This window comes from Nicotiana tabacum, chromosome 8, assembly GCF_000715075.1.
Source record: "Nicotiana tabacum cultivar K326 chromosome 8, ASM71507v2, whole genome shotgun sequence".
NCBI classification, from domain to species: Eukaryota; Viridiplantae; Streptophyta; class Magnoliopsida; order Solanales; family Solanaceae; genus Nicotiana; species Nicotiana tabacum.
The window spans coordinates 60,452,811-60,469,569 of record NC_134087.1 but is presented as its reverse complement, the minus strand read 5'-3'; positions in this window follow the sequence as shown (position 1 = coordinate 60,469,569).

The window sequence follows — 16,759 nt, the reverse complement described above, 5'->3', positions numbered from 1 at the left end:
TGGAGACAATGCTTAGTCTCGGAAGGCAGAAAGGTAGCCTTATGCAATGCAGGAATGCAGATGGAGACAGAGCTTATTCTCGGAAGGCAGAAAGGTAGCCTTATGCAATGAAGGGAAATGCAGATGGAGAAAACGCTTAGTCTCGGAAGGCAGAACAGTAGCCTTATGCAATGCAGGGAAATGCAGATGGAGACAATGCTTAGTCTCGGAAGGCAGAAAGGTAGCCTTATACAATACAGGGAAATGCAGATGGAGACAATGCTTAGTCTCGGAAGGCAGAAAGGTAGCCTTATGCAATGAGTAAAAGGGCAAAATGATGATAGAATTTTCTTAGCTGATAGCGGATCGAGATATTGCATTTGCTGGGGATACTTTGTCTGCTGGGAGCACTGTGTGCGGATAACAGCTGTGAGTTGGTGCAATAGTTTTGAGAGTTATATTCCTGAGCAATGTGAGTCTCATGGGTGTATAGTATATTTGATGATTTTGAAATTCAATTGCTTGCATTCAAACAAAAATCAAGAGTTTTGTAAAGATGAGAGGTTAGTTCGTATTCCCGCTGGCTCTGTTTGACCTGCTCGGCTCCATTCCGATGATATTGGGCGTATCATTGGGGTAGCGCTGCTAAATGAAGCAACTTTGGTAACAGACATGCATGATTTAGTGACAATAAATACATAATTAAGAATAGTTTTCCTTGGATGAACCGACGGCTGCGACGTGGTCCAAGATACTGCAGCTTCTCTCGCTCTGGAATTTTGATGGTCCTCCTCAAAATTCTGCCCTAGTTTACTGGGCTGCTACTTCTAACGGCTGCTTGCGTCGAATGGCTAAAATCACTTATGAATTTTGAGGGTCCTCCTTAAAATTCTGCCCCAGTTTCCAATAGCGAGGGGAAATGAAAATTTTATTAAATTATGACCGAACTCATAGCATCTAGGTGAAGCAGCTGAAATGTTCTTTGTGTTCGCGATGATGTCCCGCATTCGTGAAGGTAAGGACCTGTTGGTCTTCGCCTTCGCGACATGGTCCTCGCGTTCACATAGAGTCTACCTGTGTAAGCTACGCATTCGTGTGTGGACCCCGTCATCCTGATAGAGGAATTTGGCCAGCAGGACTTCTGTGCATCACGTTCACGATAATAGCCTCGTGTTCGCGAAGAAGAACGCGCTTGGCCAGATATAAGATTTCAAATCGAGGGTTTTAGCCATTTTTATCAAAACTAAAGCTTGGGAGCTCGGATTTGAGCGAGATTTTGAGGGATTTTTAGAGATATTGATTGGGTAATGATTCTTTACTCATTTTTTCTTGTAACCCATTAATCTAAACATGAATTCATCCTTTAATTTCGGAATTTGTATGAAAATTGGGAAAAAGTTCTTAGACCAAGAAATTGAGTTTTGATTGGGGATTTGATATTGAATTGGGATAATTTTGATATGGTTAGACTCGTGTGAGTGTGAGGATTCTAAAAATATAAATTTTACCTGATTCCAAGACGTGGGCTCGAGGGGCATTTTGGTCATTTTACCTAATTTCACGTATTAGCTTAGAATTTCTTTGTAGAATTAGTTACTTGAAGTGCTATTTATATTATGAAATTAAATTAAATAGATTTGGGCCATTTGGAGTCGAGTACTCATGGCAAGAGCGTGGTTCCGGATTGATTATTGAGCCGGTTCGAGGTAAGTGGCTTGTCTAACCTTGTGTGCGGGGACATTCCCCTTAGGATTGGTATTGTGATAATTGAAATACCTTGTACGTGAGGTGACGAGTGTATACTTGTGCTAATTATTGAAAATTCGATTTTCATTAAGTAACTTTAATTGTGTTTTCCCTTTCTATTTATTTTATTTGCACCTTTAAACCTACTGTTAGTTAGAGAAGCATGTCTAATTTACTTAATTTCTTTACTTGCTTTAACTGCCTTATTTGTATTTTGTGAAGCCTGCTAGGTTAGAATTGTCCGTGTACCTTGTTATGAAGATGAGTTTATTTGAGTATTCCTTGTGGCATTGTTGTGTGTTTTACTTTGGGACTACGGGACGGTATCTTGGGAGATCCCCTGTATGCATTTACGATTTGGCTGAAGTACGGGATACCGAGAGATCTCCAGCATCTATATTGAGGATACCAAGAGATCCTCGGAATACCAAGAGATCCCTATCATACGTTAAGGATACCAAGAGATCCTCGGGATACCAAGAGATCTCTCGCATATATTGAGTATACCAAGAGATCCTCGGGATACCAAGAGATCCCTAGCATACATTGAGGATACCAAAAGATCCTTAGGATACCAAGAGATCCATAGCATACATTGAGGATACGAAGAGATACTGGGGATACCAAGAGATCCCTAGAATACATTGAGGATATCGAGAGATCCTCAATATACCAAGAGATCCCTAGCATATATTTAGGATACCGAGAGATCCTCGGGATACCAAAAGATCCCTAGCATGCATTGAAGATACCGAGAGATACCTGGTATATATTAAGGGTACTAAGAGATCCTCGAGATACTGAGAGATCCCTGGTTATGTCCTTGTGAATGTTTCTGCCTCTATTTTCAGTTATTGAATTCCGTGTTTTCCTGTATTAAATTCTTATCGTTAGTTTTCAACTGTACTGCTTATCTTATAGGCATGTTTTCTATATGCAGAATTCAAACAGTATTGCAAGATAGTAAGTAATCAGAAGTGTTTTTGTTCGTGTGTATCTTAGTATGTGTAAAGAGGAAAGACTAGGTCTTTATATAGTTTTGAAAACAAGTAATACAAAGGCAAATGATGCACAAACATGGAAATAGCAATCAATTAGTGTAAATTAAGACAATTGGAATCCTTTAATTAAGGAGTCTAGTTCAAACGGTTAGTCAAGACAGAATAAGGAATGGAATTAGTTCAATAGGGCTAATTAGGGCAGAGAAACCACATAGTGCATAATCACAGGGAATCAAGGTAATCACAGGAAATCAAGGTAATAAAGGAAAGAATCATAAAAGTATATAAATGATTCAAACACTGGTATAGAATTACAGAAGGAATAAATGAGACGATGTATTTAAGGAAAGCATCGCAAGCATAGAATTTCTACACAAAAAGATCAAAATAAACAGCCAGTAGGGTAAAGGAGATTCAATCGAAAGAAATCAGTAAGGAATCATTAGCCTTATTAAAGGGATTTCGGAATCAATCACTTGGTTGTGAAAACCTTTTGAAAGAGGAGTTTTTCTCATATATAAAGCACCTAAATCAAACAAAAGAGTCGTTTACCCTAAAAAAGAGTTACTGAAAGTTTCTGAGTCACAAACAAAAGGATTCAAGTTCGATTACAGGCTCATAGTGAGTCTGCAAACCTAGGGTCCCAAAGTGGAACCCTAGTCAGAAAACATTTAAAGAAACTTTCCAAAAACCCTAAAACTCGGATTTGAACGATTTTGAAAAGGAAATTTTGGGGAAAATCTTAAGACGTCAAGTAAAGACCAACCATGGCACAGAGCTAAGAAAAAATAAGTAAGTATAGAACCTTAGACGGCTTAAAAACAGCAGAGAAGACCCTGGAATGAGAAGGTCTTGAGGAAAGTCGGATCCTGAGTCGAAGAGACTCATATTGCTCGAATACGCCGGAAAATGGCCGGAGAGGCCACAGATCATACATATCTGAGACAGATCTAAAGGGAGACATTGAAATTGGCCTTCAAACCTCGAGTGGCTTAGGCTAATGGTGATAGAGAGTGAGCACAAGCCATCAATGGCCAGGAATGCCATGGATTCCGGTGGAAACATGACAGAAGTAGGTGGGAATCGATTAGGGTTTCGGGGAGGGCTAGAGAGGATTTGGGAGATGAAGAGAGTTCAAAGGCAGCGTCTTTGATACAAATGAGCTAGGGTTAGGGGGTATGGGAATTAAAAAAGGAGAGAACGAATCACGACTGTTGATCAAAATGATCAACGGCCAGGACTAAAGGGGAGGCCGAGCGGGTCTGAAAACGGGTCAAGGGGTCGGGTTAAAATTGGAATTGGGCTGGTCTGGTTGGGGTTAATATTGGGTCAATTTAAGGGATATAATTGAAAATGAAATGGGGTTGTAATTGAAATAGAAATAGGCTAAATGTTAAATAGCCAATTTTTTCTTTTATTTTATAACAATAGAGAAAAAAGACTTTAAAAACAAATTAAAAGTACTGACCCAACTAATAATGCATAAATATTAATTTAAAAATATTGAAACCAATTTTACAATTATAAAAATGCTATTAATCTTAAAATAGGCTACTATTGCAATTATAGGCAATTTAGTCTTTTAAATACCAAATAAATTTGTAAAAATATACAAAAATTATCTTAACTATATTTTGGTATAAATATGGGAATAAAATAAATTATTCACCAAAATTGATGATTTTGGGAATAATTATGGATTTTGTACTGCTAAAATAGATAATAAATTGATTTTAAAAATCTTTAAAAATTAGGAAAAAAATACCAAAACTCTTAGGCATGCTTATATGTGCATGTACATGCTATTTTGAAAATATTTTGTATAAAAAATACATAGAAAAAAATTAGGTATCAACAGCTGCCCCTCTTTACCCGGGAAGGATGAAAGAGTTGTCGGGTAAAGATATGATGGCCAATTTTGACCGAATGAAACGATTTGAAGAATTTTGACTGAGCTCTGGTTCCTGAGCTGCCTACATATCCCTGGTCTTACAGGAATCAGGCCATATGTAGTTCCGGATCCATTGGCGGAATATACCGATGAAGATTTTGAAAAGCGGACGCGATGTTCGGGTTGAGAAGGATGGTCGAAGTCTGATAAGCTATGGGAACTGGAACGAGATCACCCCTGCTGAGATTGCCATTGCTGGCCGGTTTACCTACAAATGAGCATATATTGTGCATAAATTTAAACGTGATGCAAGTTCCCATTAGACCATGAATGCTTTCTTCGACCGGTTGGGATGACGTGCTCGGACTATGACGTCTTGGGCCATGAAGCGTATGATAAAGGATTCGTAGGCCATGAGAATAATGCCTCCGAAATATGATGCCTTTGAATAATGATATACAAAAGATAAAATGGGGTCCTCAGGCCATGGCATGGCGTTCTCGGTCTATGCAAATGGTGCCTCCGAACAATGATGCCTTTGGACAATTTGGCGATCTTTCAGCCCATGAAATGCAGAGGGTGGAGATATTTCAGCCGATGCAAGACATAAATAAAAGGTGGCGATATTTCAGCCGATGCAAGAGTGATAAAGTGGCGATATTTCAGCCATGCAGGATGGAGACAGAGCTTAGTCTCGGAAGGCAGAAAGGTAGCCTTATGCAAAGTAGAGAAATGCAGATGGAGACAGAGCTTAGTCTCAGAATGCAGAAAGGTAGCCTTATGCAATGCAGGGAAATGCAGATGGAGGTATAACTTAACCTCGGAAGGCAGAAAGGTAGCCTTATGCAATGCAGGAATGCAGATGGAGACAAAGTTTAGTCTCGGAAGGCAGAAAGGTAGCCTTATGCAATGCAGGGAAATGTAGATGGAGACAATGCTTAGTCTTGGAAGGCAGAATGGTAGCCTTATGAAATTTAGGGAAATGCAGATGGAGACAACGCTTAGTCTTAGAAGGTAGAAAGGTAGCCTTATGCAATGCAGGGAAATGCATATGGAGACAATGCTTAGTCTCGGAAGGCAGAAAGGTAGCCTTATGCAATGCAGGAATGCAGATGGAGACAGAGCTTATTCTCGGAAGGCAGAAAGGTAGCCTTATGCAATGAAGGGAAATGCAGATGGAGAAAACGCTTAGTCTCGGAAGGCAGAACAGTAGCCTTATGCAATGCAGGGAAATGCAGATGGAGACAATGCTTAGTCTCGGAAGGCAGAAAGGTAGCCTTATACAATACAGGGAAATGCAGATGGAGACAATGCTTAGTCTCGGAAGGCAGAAAGGTAGCCTTATGCAATGAGTAAAAGGGCAAAATGATGATAGAATTTTCTTAGCTGATAGCGGATCGAGATATTGCATTTGCTGGGGATACTTTGTCTGCTGGGAGCACTGTGTGCGGATAACAGCTGTGAGTTGGTGCAATAGTTTTGAGAGTTATATTCCTGAGCAATGTGAGTCTCATGGGTGTATAGTATATTTGATGATTTTTAAATTCAATTGCTTGCATTCAAACAAAAATCAAGAGTTTTGTAAAGATGAGAGGTTAGTTCGTATTCCCGCTGGCTCTGTTTGACCTGCTCGGCTCCATTCCGATGATATTGGGCGTATCATTGGGGTAGCGCTGCTAAATGAAGCAACTTTGGTAACAGACATGCATGATTTAGTGACAATAAATACATAATTAAGAATAGTTTTCCTTGGATGAACCGACGGCTGCGACGTGGTCCAAGATACTGCAGCTTCTCTCGCTCTGGAATTTTGATGGTCCTCCTCAAAATTCTGCCCTAGTTTACTGGGCTGCTACTTCTAACGGCTGCTTGCGTCGAATGGCTAAAATCACTTATGAATTTTGAGGGTCCTCCTTAAAATTCTGCCCCAGTTTCCAATAGCGAGGGGAAATGAAAATTTTATTAAATTATGACCGAACTCATAGGGCTGCCTACGTACTCCCTCTTAAACGGGAATCAGGTTAGGCATAGTTCAAATTACATCATATGAGGAAAGCATAAAAGTTACACATAGTATCGCTTCACTGCATCTGAATTGATCGGCTTCGGCCAAACTTCACTGTCCATTTCTGCAAGTATGAGGACTCCTCCGGTGAGGACCCGGTGAATCATGTATGGGCCCTGCCAATTGGGAGAGAACTTCCCTTTGGCTTCCTCTTGATGTGGGAAAATATTCTTTAACACCGGCTGCCCCGGTGTAAACTATCTCGGCTTGACTCTTTTGTTGAAGGCTATGGACATTCTGTTCTGGTAGATCTGACCGTGGCAAACCGCAATCATTCTCTTTTCGTCTATAAGAGCTACCTGCTCATAGCGAATCTCTACCCAATCTGCATCGTCAAGTTCGGCTTCCTGTATGATTCTTAAGGAGGGAATTTCTACCTCGGCGGGAATGACTGCTTCTGTACCATAAACCAACATATAGGGAGATTCCCCGGTTGATGTGCGGACTGTGGTGAGGTATCCCAACAAGGCAAATGATAACTTCTCATGCCACTGCTTATGCTTTTCTACCATCTTCCTCGGTATCTTCTTGATATTCTTATTGATGGCTTCTACAGCTCCGTTCATCTGAGGTCTGTAAGATGTAGAATTCTTGTGTTTGATCTTGAAGGTTTCACACATGGCTTTCATCAGGTCGCTGTTGAGATTGGAACCATTATCAGTAATGATTGACTCCGGAATTCCGAACCGACAAATAATACGGTCGCGGACAAAATCTGCTACCACTTTCTTAGTCACTGCTTTGTGCGATGCTGCTTCAACCCATTTGGTGAAATAATCAATTACCACCAGCATAAACCTGTGCCTGTTTGATGCGGCAGGCTCGATAGGTCCGATAACATCCATTCCCCAAGCGGCGAACGGCCATGGCGAGCTTGTTGCAGTAAGCTCATTTGGAGGCACCTTTATTATGTCTGCATGTATCTGACAGAGATGGCATTTTTGGACATACTGGATGCAGTCCGTTTCCATAGTCATCCAAAAATAACTAGCTCGGCATACTTTCTTGGCTAAGAGAAGGCCGTTCATATGCGGACCGCAGGTCCCTGCATGAATTTCCTCCAATAGCTTGGATGCTTAATTTGCGTTGACACACATTAATAACCCCAAATCAGGAGTCCTCCTATACAGGATTCCTCCGCTATGAAAGAAGTTGTTAGATAATCTCCGAAGTGTGCATTTCTGAGTAGGATTTGCGAGTTCTGGATATTCTCCTTTCGTCAAATATTCCTTGATATCATGAAACCAAGGTTTTCCGTCCACTTCTTCTTCTACATAAGTGCAGTAAGTTGGCTGATCATAGATCTTTACCTGAATAGGATCAATGAAGTTCTTGTCTGGGTGCTGTATCATGGACGATAGGGTAGCCAAATCATCGGCAAACTCATTCTGAACTCTGGGAACATGTGGAACTCTGTCTTTGTGAACCTCTTCCTCAATTCCTGTACATGATGCAGATAAGGGAGTATCTTGGAGTTCTTGGTTGCCCATTCTTCTCGGACGTGATGTATAAGTAGGTCTGAATCTCCGATCACTAGCAATTCCTGAATGTTCATGTCAATGGCCATCTTGAGCCCTAAGATGCAGGCTTCGTACTTGGCCATGTTGTTGGTGCACGGGAACCTGAGCTTGGCAGATACCGGATAATGCTGGTCGGTTTCTGATACTAGGACCGCTCCTATGCCAATTCCTTTGAAGTTTGTTGTTCCGTCGAAATACATTCTCCAACCATCATAGGATTATGCAATATCTTCTCCTATGAAAGATACCTCTTCATCAGGAAAATACGTCTTTAGAGGCCGTAATTCCTTGTAAATTAGTAGAAAAGATTAGAAACATTTGACTTAATATTTAAGTAATATTATGAACCTAAGTTGAGACAACTTTTGTCGACTTTTGTTTCATAACTCGTTTGACTTCAAGACTTATGATACGAATATTATATGATTAAAATACCTTAATACATGACCTCTTGAGTATATTAAGCACCGCTAGATTTACCTGAAAATACGAGTTACAACATCCTTGATTCATTTAACTTCTAATACTTGTTAATCACCCTTATACACTCTTGTATCACTTAAGACCAATAGGATTGACTTCTTATCATCTCAAAGATAATTCCTTCTTGGATTTATGTTAACTAATATATGGCATGAACTAACACATGTGGATATGGGTTGTAACACCCTCCCCCTCTTAGGAACATTCGTCCTCGAATGTAAGGGTTCATGGGGAGTTTAAATCATCGTGGATTCCAATGGAAATTTCCGATCAATTTTCCCCTATAAAATGGTCACTAGCAAAACTTGCAAGAAATTAAGCCCAACATATGGCTTCACAAGGCTACACAAAGCATTATGCATATTTACATTATCTACATATCACCATTTTGTATTAAGGAGGAGTATTCTCAAATTATTGCTTACCTCATAGAGTCGTTTCACCTTCCAATGTATCCTGTCTTCCACCAGCATCCTTGTTATCTTCATTCTGGAATAGGTAAGGGTATTTAGACTTCATCTCCTCTTCTGCTTCCCATGTCATTTCTTCCATATTTTTGTTCCTCCACAATACTTTGACGGAAGCTACATCTTTTGTTCTCAGCTTGCGGACTTGTCGATCTAATATCGCCACTGGCACTTCTTCATATGATAGGTCCTCTGTAACTTGTACATCTTTGATAGGGACGACTCGAGAAGGGTCTCCAATACATTTCCTCAACATAGATACATGGAATACCGGGTGGACAAATTCTAATTCGGAAGGCAATTCTAACTCATAAGCAACCTGTCCAATCCATCGAGGAATTTTATATGGCCCGATATACCTTAGACTCAACTTACATTTCTTCCCAAAACGCATAATACCCTTCATTGGTGGGATCCTCAGGAAAACCCAATCACCAACCTCAAACTCCATATCACGACGTCGGACATCAGAATAAGATTTTTGCCTGCTTTATGTCGTCCTCAATCGCTCCTGTATCACTTTCACCTTCTCAATAGCTTGGTGAATCAAATTTGGCCCGTATAATTCTGTTTCACCGACTTCGAACCATCCAACTGGTGATCTACATCTTCTCCCATATAGTGCCTCGTATGGGGCCATTTTAATACTGGAATGGTAGCTATTATTGTAGGCGAATTCTATGAGTGGAAGATGGTCATCCCAATTTCCCTTAAAATCAAGAACACATGCTCGTAGCATATCTTCCAGTGTCTGAATGGTACGTTCAGCCTGTCTGTCAGTCTGCGGATGAAATGCAGTGCTGAGATTCACTTGTGTGCCTAAACCCTTCTGAAAAAACCTCCAAAAGTTAGCTGTAAATTGAGCTCCTCGGTCTGATATAATAGATACCGGCACACCATGAAGCCTAACAATCTCCTTGATATACAACTTCGCATAATCTTCAGCTGTGTAAGTTGTCTTAACTGGCAGAAAATGGGCACATTTTGTAAGTCGATCAATTATCACCCAGATGGAGTCAAACTTATGATAAGAGCGAGGTAATCCAATAATGAAGTCCATATTAATCACCTCTCATTTCCAGGTCGGAATCTCTATATTCTGAAGCAATCCATCGGGTTTCTGATGTTCTATCTTTACTTGTTGACAATTGGGACATTGGGCTACAAATTCTGCAATAAACTTCTTCATGTTATACCACCAATACTGCTCCTTGACATCATGATACATCTTTGTCGAGCCGGGATAGATGGAATATCGGGATTGATGAATCTCATTCATAATCTTCTCTCACAACCCTGCCACATTAGGCACACTTAATCGGCCCTGGTATGTCAGTACCCTATCTCTTCCGATCTCAAAAGCCATACTTTTACACTACTGAATGCTCTCTCTTAATCGTACTAAGATAGGATCTTCATATTGTCGTGCTTTTACCTCGGCTACCAAAGATGATTCTGATGTATTCTATAAAGTAACACCTTCGTCATCAGAGTCTAATAATCTGATTCTCATATTGGCTAGCTGATGAAGCTCTTTAGTCAACCCCCATCTACCTACCTCAATATGTACTAAGCTTCCCATTGATTTACGGCTGAGAGCGTCTGCCACAACATTGGCTTTACCGGGATGATACAATATCTCGACGTCGTAGTCTTTCAATAATTCAAGCCACCTACGTTGCCTCAAATTCAACTCTTTCTGCTTGAAGATGTATTGTAAACTCTTGTGATCTGTGTAGATGTCAACATGGACGCCGTATAAGTAGTGCCGCCATATCTTCAAAGCATATATTACTGCAGCCAATTCCAAATCATGGGTTGGATAATTCTTTTCATGCTTCTTCAATTGTCTTGATACATAAGCAATCACATTCCCACGCTGCATCAATACGCACCCCAAACCTATACCTGAGGCATCACAATATACCACATAACCTTCTGTTCCTTCAGGAAGAGTGAGCACTGGTGCAGATGTCAATCGATTCTTCAGCTCCTGAAAACTATGTTCACAAGTGTCAGACCACTGGAACTTGGTAGCTTTCTGTGTTAACTTAGTCAATGGTGATGATATAGAGGAAAACCCTTCCACAAACCGCCTATAATATCCTGCTAGCCCTAGGAAGCTGCGGACTTCTGATGGTGTTGTAGGTCTCGGCCAATTCTTTACTGCATCGATCTTCTGAGTGTCGACACTAATACCCTCGTCAGATATCACATGGCCAAGGAACGCTACTGAGTTCAGCCAAAATTCACATTTGGAGAGCTTAGCATATAACTTACAATCCTGAAGCGTCTGTAATACTATCCGCAAGTGGCCCGCATGTTCTACCTCCGAACGAGAATATACTAGAATGTCATAAATGAATACAATCATGAACACATCAAGATAGGGCCTAAATATAGTATTCATGAGATCCATAAAAGTTGCTGGGGCATTTGTTAGCCCGAACGACATCATCAAGAACTCAAAGTGCCCGTATCTTGTCCGGATGGCCGTCTTTGGAATATCTTTCTCCTTAACCCTCACCTGATGATACCCTCAACGTAAATCAATCTTGGAGAAATACTTGGCACCCTGGAGTTGGTCAAACAGGTCATCAATTCTTGGAAGTGGATACTTGTTCTTTATAGTAGACTTATTCAACTGTCGATAGTCGATACACATCCGTAACGACCTGTCTTTCTTCCGCACGAATAGGACTGGCGCACCCCAAGGTGAATATTAGAGACAAACACTTACGACTCTACTCTACGCACGATCTAGATTCAGGAAGAAGGTAACAACCCTAGATGTCATGTAGCCTCCTGATTATAAATGTGGCGCGCTACACATCCATAATCAAGACTCTACTAGACATGGCTCATAGACAATCCCTAGGACAGACTTGCTCTGATACCAAGTTTTTCATGACCCAAACTGGAGGGCCATGACTAGCACCCGACCATACTTGCCGAGCACCAACGTACATTTCATCTAACCTTCATTATTATCTTTTAGGGCTGACGAGATCAATATAAATGGTAGACCTGGATCATGGACAACCAGCAATAAAATATGACGGCATGAACATACATAGCAGGGGATGACCAGACAATCAAGAAACTACATATAAGGTATGAGCTACCACGCTACCATGAAAGACTATACAACAAAAACCAGCCGACAAGGCATACCAAACTATACATGAGTCGACACTTGTCTATGAGCCTCTAAATGAACATAAGTGCTGCAACATAGTCGGAACAGGGCCCCAACATACCCATAATGTCTATAACAAAAATGCATACCAAGACCAAGGCAAGTCCGGAGAAGGGATCTCGCCAATCACCGCTGAACTGGACAGCCTACTGTGGTGGGGGAGCTGCACCTACCTATCTATCAGGACCTGCAGCACGACATGCAGCGTCCACAAATAAAAGGACGTCAATACGAATAATGTACTGAGTATGTAAGGCAGGGAACCATAAATACGATCAGTAATGTAAGCAAGGATAGAGAATATACAACCTGTAACATCTTAGTACCTTTGAGGGCTACTGACATGAAATGCATGATACATATGTATAAATACATAAACCTTTAAAACATTCGCCTCTGTGGACATCATCATCATCATATCGTACCCGGCCATAATAGGCTCGGTAAAAACGTACCCGGCCATCATAAGGCTCGGTAGAATCGTACCCTGCCACGTGGAGCTCGGTGAAACCCAACTGATCAGTGGTTGCACAATAGGTGCCATACCCGGCCAACTATAGCGTGGCTCGGTAGAGTAAAATAGATACATATATATAATGCATGCTCGACTCATGGAATCACATTCTAAACCTTTCGGAGTGACGTAAGGTCGGTATCCTCTGTACACGTTATTAGGACTAACTCTTCACTATGAACCTTATAAGAATCAGGAAGTACCAACAACATTGATAACATAAGAATAAGAGAAGCAACATTAACATCAATCGTTCCATAAGAGGGAAAACAATGTAAGTACTACTAGCTTCTAAGAGTAGAGTATCTTTGGAAGCTCGTTCATTACATTATGTACAATCGGAGTCGTGCAAAAGAAGGAAAGGGATAGCCTCACATACCTTGTATATACTGCCCCAATCTCAAGCTATTCAATTGTCAAAACTCCTTAGTCTACAATAAGAGAAACGATACTATCGTTATCATTTAAGCGTCATAACTATTATGTATCGACCACAACCTATTTTACGATGAAACGGACAGCACCTCCCCTATATATATGACTTCACACCATTCAAAACAGTCACCAAAAAGCCCAAATAACATCAATAATAAACATATTGAGCCTCCCAAAATAGTCCACGCATAGCCTAATCACTCCATACATACGACGACCACCGTAGTCGTGTCAAACGACCCGGAAATGTTACGAATAACTATCATCCCACAACCCTACATATAAATGGTGTTTCTCCACACCCTTCATCCTCCAAAACTCCACAAAATAGTAGTAAAATATGCAGCCCAACAGCAACGCAAAACAGTCCACAAAATAATAACATAACTACCAAGCCTTTCGATATATATTTCACAAGTTCTAGCTTCAATGGCTTAGCCTCAACTTGGATAATATTAAATACATATAGAGTAAGAGGTTCCTTACCTTTATACAGAAATAAAAACTCCAATTTTACCTTAAATTTCCATGAAATATCCCTCCAATGCTGCCACAACAACAAAAAAGTAAAACTAGCGATCAATTAGTGTTTTTCGGCACTAGAATCACTTTATAAGGCTTGAAATCACCTAGGATTGATATTAAGAACATTAGGGAGTATTTATAGAACATAAACCCTTTAAAACAACCTCCCACACGAGCTGGAACAACACAAAAATGAGCAACAACAAAAAGAACAAGAGACTTACTAGCGCCACGGAATTCCCGACACTTGATTTGTGTTGTTTGCCCTTTTTTTGTGTCTTGAATCTTGAGAGAACCTTGAGAAGATGTTCTTAGGGTTCTAAGGTCTGAAAATAGTGAGAATAAATGACTTAAAACGGGTTGGAGGCATCCTATATAGGTCCAAATATCTTAAACCGCCTTAGTGGGCCCCATAGAGAGGTGCTTGGCGCAGTCTCGTAAAAATGCGAATATCTCTCTACTCTGAGATCGTATCGATGAACGGTTTAATGCGTTGGAAACTAGACTCATAGATCTTTAATTTTGTTTGTAGATCACCCCGTAATTCCTTGTAAATTAGGAGAAAAGATTAGAAACATTTGACATAATATTTAAGTAACATTATGAACCTAAGTTGAGACAACTTTTGTCGACTTTTGTTTCATAACTCGTTTGACTTCAAGACTTATGATACGGATATTATATGATTAAAATACCTTAATACATGACCTCTTGAGTGTATTAAGAACCGCTAGATTTACCTGAAAATACGAGTTACAACATCCTTGATTCATTTAACTTCTAATACTTGTTAATCACCCTTATACACTCTTGTATCACTTAAGACCAATAGGATTGACTTCTTATCATCTCAAAGATAATTCCTTATTGGATTTATGTTAACTAATATATGGCATGAACTAACACATGTGGATATGGGTTGTAACAAGAACAAACCTCTAATATCTCGGAGTCGGGGACTTGGTCCTAAGGAAAGTCGCCCTCAACACCCGAAACCCTAATGAAGGAAAGCTAGGCCAAAATTGGGAAGGACTGTACCGCGTCCTTGGATTAATTGGCAAAGGTCCTATAAGCACGATACTATTGAAGGTGAAGAGCTTCCAAGCAATTGAAACATATCAATGCTCAAACAATACTACTGCTAAGGTGCCCTATGGAAGACTCTGAAAAACCCTCGGACTCGAGGACTTTGGGTTCTTAAAAGCGTGCGTTGTACTTTTTTCCTTCGATCGGGTTTTGTCCCTAGAAGGTTTTTACCGGTAAGGTTTTTAATGAGGCAACATCCATATGCTACCTAAGTAAGACTCAACAAGTATTCAAGGCTTCTATTCAACCAACTTCCAATACTAGGGGGCATCCCCACGGAAGGTCACCTCCTTGGAGAAGCCAAGATTTGCTAAATAGGGTCTCGATAGGAAAATGATGTACCGGGCCAAATGGTCGAACGAACCGTGTCCGTATGGAATAACCAAGCCCTCAACAACAAAAACATGTATACTTGTACCAAGTAAATCAAAGAATACTTTCCCCTCCACCAAAGCATTTCGAAGGAGTTCGGTATTTGTTTACAAAAAACAGCTCCATAGCCAAAAAATGTCCCAAACACTGGGGGACAGACGTCACAAGCTCGAAGTCGCATGACTCTGAGTCAGAAGCTTCGAACTTTTAATCCCTCAAGCCTCATTCCTTTTTTGCCGAGGTTATTTTTATATGATAATTTGGTGTGATTGCCACTTTTATTTTTATCTTAATATCGTGGTTACTTGGATTGACAATTCTTGAAAATAATTTCATTATGGATTTTCCATATGCGAATAATTAACTAAATAAGTTTATATATAATTATCAAATTTTGGATTAAAGAAGGTATTGTCCTATGCGGAGTTAATTTTTCATCTTTGTTGTTGTTTTTTAGGTTTTGTATACGTTGTGTGGAGCCTTGGGCTATTTGTTGAGAAATTTATTGATTTTACTACATCTTTGGAATTTGTTTGTGGTCATTGGGAAAATTGTGATATGAATTGTTGTATTGTGTTGTTGTTTAAACACTCTCCTTGATATGATTTATGCTTCCTACCTTACTTGTTAATGATATACATGTGCTTGGTAAGGAAGAGTGTAATGTATGAAGGGTGATACCATGCCATTTCAATTATATTATCATGTGAGGGAGAGTGTAAAGCACGAAGCGTGATGCCTTGCGATTTGAGAGTGTAAAGCACGAAGAGTGATGTCGTACCATTTCAATTATATTATCACATGAGGATGAGACCAAAAGCACGAAGGGTGATGTCGTGCCATTATTTTTATATCATCATATGATCATGGCACGAAGGATGTTTCTGTGCAGGCGAGGATAAGAGATATACATTTTATTGTGATGTCTTTTCGTTGGGTATGCATTCATGCCTTTATCTTGAGATGTTTTTGTGCACCTATGTTTTCTATGTGACTTGTAGTCGTTGTTGCTTCATGTGTGCCTCCCACTTTATTTCTTTTATTGTTATTGGCGTTCTTCTACCTAGTGGTACTGTTATATGTGTGCTCTATGAGTAAGAGATAAATACACGAAGGGTGTTGCGGTGCCAATTGATTTGATATATATATATATATATGAGACAAGTGCACGAAGGTATTACCGTGTCATTCGATGTGATATGTTGAATATGTTATTCATACTAGGAAAGTTATGAATTTAATGAGATAAATGCACGAAGGTGTTACCGTGCCATTTGATGTGATATCTTGAATATATTTCTCACACCAGGAAAGTTAAAGGAGGTGCCACATGGTGACTTTTATTTGAAAGAATTATATTCAAAAGATATTTACTTGAAAGAATTATATTCGAAAGATATTTATTTGAAGGAAGTATATTTGGGATATATTTAATTGTACGGATCATATTCTAAAGATTTTTATTTGAAAATGATG